The following is an 8,750-nucleotide window of genomic DNA, read 5'->3' as shown; positions in this document are numbered from 1 at the left end:
GGCTAACATGGTGAAACCCCGTCTCTACTAAAAAAATAAAAAAAACTAGCCGGGTGAGGTGGCGGGCGCCTGTAGTCCCAGCTACACAGGAGGCTGAGGCAGGAGAATGGCCTAAACCTGGGAGGCGGAGCTTGCAGTGAGCTGAGATCCGGCCACTGCACTCCAGCCTGGGAGACAGAGCGAGACTCCGTCTCAAAAAAAAAAAAAAAAAAAAAAAAGGGTGACTTTCGTGGTATGTAAATTATATCTCAATTAAAAAAACAAAGTAGCTCAAAAAACATTCCCAGAGTAAGGTCACTCACCCTGCCAGGAGCAATGAGGTTCTCTACGCCCACCAGGTCCCGCTGCAGCTCTGTCAGCTTCTGCAGGTTCTCCAGCCGGATGAGAATGTGCTGTAGTGTGGTAGTCACCTCTGTGATGGCCTTCAGGGCATCTATGTGGAGAGACCCCTCAGTATAGGTGTACAGGCAGTGGTGTGCACAGCACCCTCCACCCACCACCTTGTGACAGAAACCAGCATTCTAAAAAGCAGTTCTAATTAGAGGTACATCCTACTTGACTCCTTATAGCAGCAGTCCCCAGCCTTTTTGGTACCAGGGATGGGTTTCATGGAAGACAATTTTTCCACAGACCAGGGGTGGTGGGAATGGTTTGGGGATGAAACTGTTCCAACTCAGATCATCAGGCATTTGTTAGATTCTTATAAGGAGCACACAAACTAGATCCCCCAAACGCGCAGTTCACAATAGGGTTTGTGCTCCCATGAGAATCTAATGTTGCTGATCTGACAGGAGGAGGAGCTCAGGTGGTAATGCAAGCAATGGGGAGTGGCTGTAAATAAAGAGAAGCTTCACTTGACGGTCACTCACCTCCTGGTGTGTGGCCTGGTTCCTAACAGGCTATGGACTGGACTGGTACTAGTCCATGGCCAGGGGTGCTGGGGATCCCTGCCTTGTGGGACTTATAAGGACTGCTGCCTACCATGTGCAGCCACCAGGTGCCTGCTCCTGCAGATACCCCTGAGGCCTTCAGGTTGTTCAACCCAAACTGTTGGCCAGCCCATATTCTGGTTTGGCAAAAATGATAGGCTTTGTAAATAATGATTTAATGTTATGGGTAAGGCAGTATTTGCTCTTAAAGGAAAATGATTTATTGTACTTTAAAGGCTAAATGATTTGCATCTTCAAAGCAATTGTAATTTTCTCTGTTAACTAGGAACGGATACTAATCTTATAGTTCAAGCAAAGGTAAGAGAAAGTTTATAATCTGGACAGGAAACTTAAAACACAAAGTTATACCAAGAGTAGTCTGCCCAGCTCTGAGGCCCATGCTGAGAGTGGTGGCGTAGTGTAGCTGACACTGCTCCCACCTCTGATGATGCCTGGAGCACAGGGTCTGCATCCTCCTTGCTGGAATCACTCATGGGGACCACCTTCCCCCTTCTTTCTTTTTATTAATTAATTAATTATTATTACTTTTTGAGACAGGGTTTGTCTCCCAGGCTAGAGTGCAGTGACACGATTTTGGCTCACTGAAGCCTCCGCCTCTCAAGTTCAAGCAATTCTTGTGCCTCAGCCTCCCAAGGAGCTGGGACTACAGATGCCCACCACAACTCCTGGCTAATTTTTTGTATTTTTAGTAGAGACAGGGTTTCACCATGTTGGCCAGGCTCTTCTCCCACTCCTGACATCAGATGATCTACTTGCCTTGGCCTCCCAAAATGCTGGGATTACAGGCGTGACCCACCATGCCCGGCCACCTTCTCCCTTGTTTCTATCATGACTCCCTCTTACTTCCTGGCCACAAAGCTTCTCCATGACAAGGTCCACACCCCTCACCCAGCACTGCCCAGTGCTCAGCTCTAGCCCTGGGAAGATTTGTTAGCATGAAGTCACCTGACTGTTCCAGCTTTATCCTTTCCAGTGGGGGTGACAGCAGTCCCTTACAGCTTTCAGAGGATAAAGTCAGAAAAGAATGAAGTACGTGAAGAGATCATCATTGACAAACAAAATTGACTGACAAAATTCACTTTCCGTCAAAGACACCTGCATGACACTGAAAACAAGGAAGAACTTCAGTGAATCCAGCATAGGTCTTGGTAGCTACCAACCCTATTGCTCTGTGCAGATTTCTAAGTTCCTGACCCCAAACCCTGGCTCTCCCAGGCTGGCCATCCCTCAAGCACTTGGGTCTGAGCCCCTCCTTCCAGACACCATGTCAGGCAGAGACTCATCATGCCATGCCCATTCACTGCATGGCTGCTTGAGTCCACTCAAACAAGCACCAGTGCCACCCTGCCCTCAAATGCTGACTCCACAGAGTGCAGGGCTGGGAGCCTGACCGCCACATGGATGCTGTGCTGCACCTCGGTAGGTACTGGCAGCTGCTGGAAGCTCAGGACACGTTTTGGACCTGATGGCATGATAATGATCCTATACATCACCTGATCTGCCTTGATATTCTCCACAGAACCCGCAGAACAGGGTCTCCACAGAGCAGTGTCCACTGCAGAACAGGGTCCCCTCAGAAAAGGGTCCCCCTCAGAACAGGGACCCCATAGAATAGCATCCCCCACAGAACAGGGTCCCCTCAGAACACGGTCCCCTCAGAAGAGGGTCCCTTCAGAACAGCATCTCACTCAGAAAAGGGTCCCCTCAGAACAGGGTCACTATACAGCGGTGTCACCATCAGAAAAGGGTCCTCACAGAACAGAATCCATATAGCACAGGATGCCCACCGAACAGAATCCCCCGTAGAACAGGGTCCCCTCAGAAAAAAGGTCCTCACAGAACAGGATCCCCACAGAACAGCATCCACCTCAGAATAGGGTCCCCAGAGAATATAAAGCCCTCAGAACAGGGTCCCCTCAGAACTGCATCACCCTCAGAACAGAGGCCACATAGAGCAGCATCCCCCTGAGAACAGGGTCCCCACAGAAAAGGATCCCTTCAGAACAGGGACCTCTCAGAATAGCATCCCCCTCAGAATAGGGTCCCCTCAACAGCATCCCCCTCAAAACAGGGTCCCCTCAGAACAGGATCCCTCTCAGTACAGGGTCCTCACAGAACAGCATCCCATTCAGAATAGGGTCCCCTCAGAACAGTATCCCCATAGAAGAAGTTCCCCACAGAACAGGGTCCCCACAGAACAGAATCCTCCTCAGAACAGAGTCCTGACAGAACAGAATACCCCACAGAACACGGTCCCCTCTGAACAGAATCCCCCTGAGAACAGGGTCCCCACAGAACAGAATCTCCCTCAGAACACGTTCCCCTCAGAACAGCATCCTCCTCAGAACAGGGTCCACTCAGAACCGAATCTCCCTCAGAACACGTTCCCCTCAGAACAGCATCCTCCTCAGAACAGGGTCCACTCAGAACCGTGTCCCCCTCAAAACAGGATCCGTCAGATCAGGGTCTCCCTCAGAACAGAATCCCCACAGAACAGGGTCCCCACAAACAATCTCTACAGAACAGAATCCCCACAGAAAAGGATGCCCCACAGAACAAGGTCTCTTCAGAACAGTATGCCCCTCAGAAAAAGATTCCTTCCAAACAGAATCTGCACAAAACAGGGTCCCTTCAGAACCGGATCTCCATAGAACAGAATCCCCACAGAACAGGATCCCCTCACAATGGCATTCCCCTCAGAATAGGATCCTCTCAGAACAGGGTCCCCTCAGAACAACATCCCCCTCAGAACAGGGTCCTCTCAGAAGAGGATCCCTATAGAACACAGTCCCCTCAGAACAGCATTCCCCTCAGAACAGGGTCTTCTTAGAACAGGGTACCCATAGAACAGGGTCCCTTGAGAATACCATCCCCCACAGAACAGGATGCCTTTAGAACAGGATCCCTTCAGAGCAGAATCCCCACAGAACTGGGTCCCCTGAGAATAGCATCTCCCTCAGACCAGAGTCCCTTCAGAACAGGATCACCACAGAACAGAATCCCCTCAGAACAGCATTCCCCTCAGAAGTGTCCTCTCAGAACAGGATCCCGCTCAGAACAGGGTCCCCCTCAGAACAGGGTCCCCACAGACAGCACCCTCCTCAGAACAGCACCCCCCTGAAAACAGGGTCCCCTCAAAACATCACTCCTCTCAGAATAAGGTCTCCACAAAACAGAATCCCCATAGAACCGGGGCCCCTCAGAACAGGATCCCTTCAAAATAGGGTCCCCTTAGAACAGGATCCCCATCAAAACATGTTCACTACAAAACAGGTTCTCAATAGAATGGTCCTCACAGAACAGGATGCTGCACAGAACAGGGTCCCTTCAGAACAGCAATCCCCACAGAACAGGTTTCCCTCAGAACAGCATTCCCTCAGAACAGGATCCCTTTAGAACAGGGTCCTCTCAGAATAGGATCCCCACAGAACAGGGTCCCCTAAGAACAGCATCCCCCTCAGAACAGAGTCCCCTCAAAACAGGATCACCCTCAGATCAGGGTCTCCTCAGAACAGGGTCTACACAGAACAAAACCCCACAGAACACAGTCTCTTCAGAATAGCATTCCCTTCACAACAGGGTCCCCTCAGAACAGAATCCTCACAGAACAGGGTCCTCACAGAACGAGATGCCCCACAGAACAGGGTCCCTTCAGAACAGAATCCCCACAGAACAGGGTCCCCACAGAAGAGAATCTCCCTCAGAACAGGGTTCTCAAAGAATTGGATCCCCCACAGAACAGGGTCCCCTCAGAATAGCATCCCCCTCAGAATAGTTTCCCCTCACAACAGGATTTCCCTCAGAACAGCATCCCCTCAGAATAGGGTCCCCTCAGAACAGAGTCCCATCAAAACAGCATCACTCTCAGAGCAGCATCTACACAGAACAAAATCTCTACACAACATGGTCTCCTCAGAATAGCATTCCCTTCAGAACAAGGTCCTCCCAGAACAGGTTCCCCATAGAACAGGGTCCTCACAGAATGAGATGCCCCACAGAACAGGGTCCCTTCAGATCAGAATCCCCACAGAACACCACAGAACAGGGTCCCCTCAGAACAGGGTCCCCACAGAAAAGAATCTCCCTCAGAACAGGGTCCCCTCAAAACAGCACCCTCCTCAGAACAGGATCCCCCTCAGAACAGCATCCCCCACACAACAGAATCCCCACAGAACAGGTTCCTCTGAGAACCGTATCTCAAGGAATCCAAGCAGGATTCCTTCAGAACAGGATCACCACAGAACAGAATCCCCTCAGAATAGGGTTCCCCTCAGAACAGGGTCCCCCACAGAACAGAGTCCCCACAGAAGAGGTTCCCCACAGAACATGGTCCCCTCAGAACAGGGTTCCCATGGAACAGCATCCCTCTCAGAACAGGATCCCCCAAGAACAGGTTCCCCTCAGAACAGTGTCCCCTCAAAACAGCACCACCCTCAGAATAGGATCTTCACAGAACAGAATCCCCACAGAACAGGATCCCCTCAAAATGGCATCCCCCTCGGAACATGGTCTTCTCAGAACAGTGTCCCCACAGAACAGGGTTCCCCTCAAAACAGCATCCCCCTCACAACAGGATCCCTTCAGAACAGGATCACCACAGAACATAATCCCCTCAGAACAGGGTCCCTGCAGAAGAGGTTCCCTACAGAACACAGTCCCCTCAGAACAGGCTCCCCATAGAACAGCATCCCTCTCAGAACAGGATCCCCCTAACAACAAGGTCCCCTCAGAAAACAGTCCCCTCAAAACAGCACTACCCTCAGAATAGGGCCTCCACGGAACAGAATCCCCACAGAACAGGGGCACCTCAGAACAGGATACCTTAGGAACAGGGTTCCCTCAGAACAGAGTCCCCACAGAACACGGTCCTCTCAGAACAGGATCTCGACAGAACAGGTTCCCTTCAGAACAGCATCCTCACAGAACAAGATGCCCCACAGAACAGAGTTGCCTTAGAACAGCAACCCCGGCTGGGCACGGTGGCTCACGCCTGTAATCCCAGCACTTTGGGAGGCTGAGGCGGGCGGATCATGAGATCAGGAGATCGAGACCACCCTGGCTAACATGGTAAAACCCCATCTCTATTAAAAATACAAAAAAATTAACCGGGCGTGGTGGCGGCGCCTGTAGTCTCAGCTACTCAGGGGGCTGAGGCAGGAGAATGACGTGAACCCGGGAACCCGGGAGGCGGAGCTTGCAGTGAGCTGAGATCGCACCACTGCACTCCAGCTTGGGCTACAGAGCGAGACTCCGTCTCAAAAAACAAAACAAAACAAAACAAAAAAACCAGCAACCCCCTCAGAACAGGGGAACAGGGTCCCCACAGAACAGAGTCCTCACAGAATCAAATCCTCCATAGAACAAGGTCCCCTTAGAACAGCATCCCCCTTAGAACAGGGTTTCCACAGAACAGGATCCCCACAAAACAGGGTCCCCTCAGAACAGCATCCCCTCACAACACCATCCCCCTCAGAACAGGATGCCCCGCAGAACAGGTCCCCATAGAACAGGGTCCTCACAGAATAAAATCCCCCACAGAACAGGGTCCCCTCACAACAGCATCCCCTCAGAACAGTATCCCCGCAGAACAGGGTCCCCTCAGAATGGCATCCCGCTCGGAACAGGGTCCCCTCAGAACAGTATCCCTTTATAACAGGGTCCCCTCAGAAAAGCATCCCCCTCAAAACAGGACCCCCCTCAGAACAGAGACCCCTCAGAACAGAATCCTCCTCAGAACAGGGTCTCTTCAGAACAGGGTCCTTGTCAGAGCAGAATCCCCCACAGAACAGGTTCCCCTTCAGAACAGCATCCTCCTCAGAACATGTGCCCCCATGACACTATTCCCCCCTTAGAACAAGATCCTCTCAGGGTAGTGTTCCCCTCAGAATAACATTCCCCTCACATAAGAGTCCCATCAGGGTAGTGAGCACCCAGAACAGGGTTCCCCTCTGAATAGGGTCTCCTCAAAACAAGGTCCTCTCAGAGCATCCCCTGTGAACAGCGTCTCTTCAGAACAGGGTCCCCTGAGAGCAGCATCCACCTGAGAGCAGAGTCCCCACAGAGCAGTATCCTCCTAAGAACAGGGTCCCCACAGAATAGAGTCTCCTCAGAGTATGGACCCCTCAGAGCAGGGTCCCCTTCAGTCCAAGATCCCCTCAGAGCGCATCCCCATCAGAACAGGACCCCCAGACAGCAGTGTCTTCCTCATAACTGAGTCCCCTCAGAAAAGGGTCCCCCTCAGAACAGTGTTCCCCTCAAAAAAGGGTCCCCCTCAGAAGAAGGTTCTCTTAGAGTAGTGTTTCCCTCAAAACAGAGTCCCCCCTCAGAACACTGTCCCCTTCAGAACAGAGTCCACCTCCAACCATGGTCCCCTTAGAATAGAATCTCCTCAGAGCAGTGTCCTCCTTAGAACTGGGTCCCCTCAGAACTGGGTTCCCCTCAGTCCAAGATCCCTTCAGAACACATCCCCATCGGAACAGAACCCCCTGAAAGCCACATCCCCTTGTAACTGAGTACCTCAGAAAAGGGTCCCCCTCAGAACAGGTTCCCCCACAGCAGCAGGCAGAGCAGGTGCGTGATAGAACAAATCAACAACATACACTTAACATCCAGCACCCTTGGAAACTCTCATCAAAATGAAGGATAAATAAAATTGCAAGGCTGGCTTCTGTCAGCCCCAACAAATGTACTCCCTTTTGTCCAAGAGAGTTCTATTCAAGTTCTCAGGAAGACCAAGAGGCTGGTAACATTTGTACACCAAAGGCCATTTTTGAAGAAGGCCCTTCTTGACAAGCATTCCTGTGTCCCACATTTGGGGAGTGGGGTCATGGAGGGAAAGGAGCCTGCCATAGTGTCAGCTGAGAATGTTTCATCAACTGGGCTCTCACTGCTCTCCAGAGATGGCTGAGGTATGAAGCAAACCTAGGGAGGCTGATGGTTATCAATGTTCTGTTGAATTGACAACCTCAAAGCACTTTCACAAACACAGCTTCACAGAGGTTTTGCACCAGTCTATAAATTTTACTGATGAGGAACCTGTCGTGAGGTACAGGAATCCCTCCAAAATCCTATGTCCCTCAAGCACATGGTAGACGTGGCCAGAACCTGGGCCCCAGTCTTCTCCATGGCATGTCTTCGCTGGTCGCCCGGGGTCCAGGCCACCCTCTGCTCCAGCACTCTGCCTACCTAACTACTGTGGTATAATGACTGACAACGAGAAACATTTTAAATATGGTGTGGTTATTTCATGTTTTCCTTAAAATGTTTGAAAATGTTTTCTATAATTTTGTCCTTCTTTTTAGCAAACATGAAACATTTTCTTTTAGAATGAAAAGAAAGAGAATCATCAACACTGTATGATCCATTCTATTTCTTGCTAATTAGAAAGCATCCTTATTTATATCCATTCATGGCTATGGGAAACCAGCTAGAGGAAATGCTAAGTATTTTTTCATCTATTTTTAATGACAATGATAAAATTTACTTGTAAAAACATCCTGATGTGGTGGCTCACACCTGTAATCCCAGCACTTTCGGAGGCTAAGGCAGGCGGATTACGAGGTCAGGAGTTCAAGACCAGCCTGGCCAACATGGTGAAACCCTGTTTCTACTAAAAATATAAAAATTAGCTTGGTGTGGCGGCGGGCACCTATAATCCTGGCTACTCGGGTGGCTGAGGCAGGAGAATCACTTGAACCTGGGAAGAGGAGATTGCAGTAAGCCAAGATTGCGCCATTGAACTCCAGCCTGGGCGACAAGAGTGAAGCTAAATCTCAAAAAAAAAAAAAAAAAAAAAAAAAA

The 8,750-nt window shown here is 50.4% G+C and overlaps 1 protein-coding gene across 1 annotated transcript in view; it reads right to left on the bottom strand.

Annotated features, from left to right (window-relative positions):
* LOC108528707 (FERM, RhoGEF and pleckstrin domain-containing protein 2-like) overlaps window positions 1–1,973 on the bottom strand; it is a 21,524-nt gene extending 19,551 nt beyond the window's left edge. The window contains exons 1-2 of the mRNA XM_017870674.1: window positions 1,896–1,973; window positions 303–433 (exon numbers count right to left, since the gene is read on the bottom strand). The gene's annotated coding sequence lies outside the window, so the exon portion shown is untranslated. The remainder of the gene's footprint in view (window positions 1–302; window positions 434–1,895) is intronic.
* Window positions 1,974–8,750: the final 6,777 nt, after the last annotated feature.

Source organism: Rhinopithecus bieti, unplaced genomic scaffold (assembly GCF_001698545.2).
Source record: "Rhinopithecus bieti isolate Rb0 unplaced genomic scaffold, ASM169854v2 scaffold_5840, whole genome shotgun sequence".
In the NCBI taxonomy this organism is placed as follows: Eukaryota; Metazoa; Chordata; class Mammalia; order Primates; family Cercopithecidae; genus Rhinopithecus; species Rhinopithecus bieti.
This window is presented reverse-complemented; position numbering and strand designations above follow the sequence as displayed.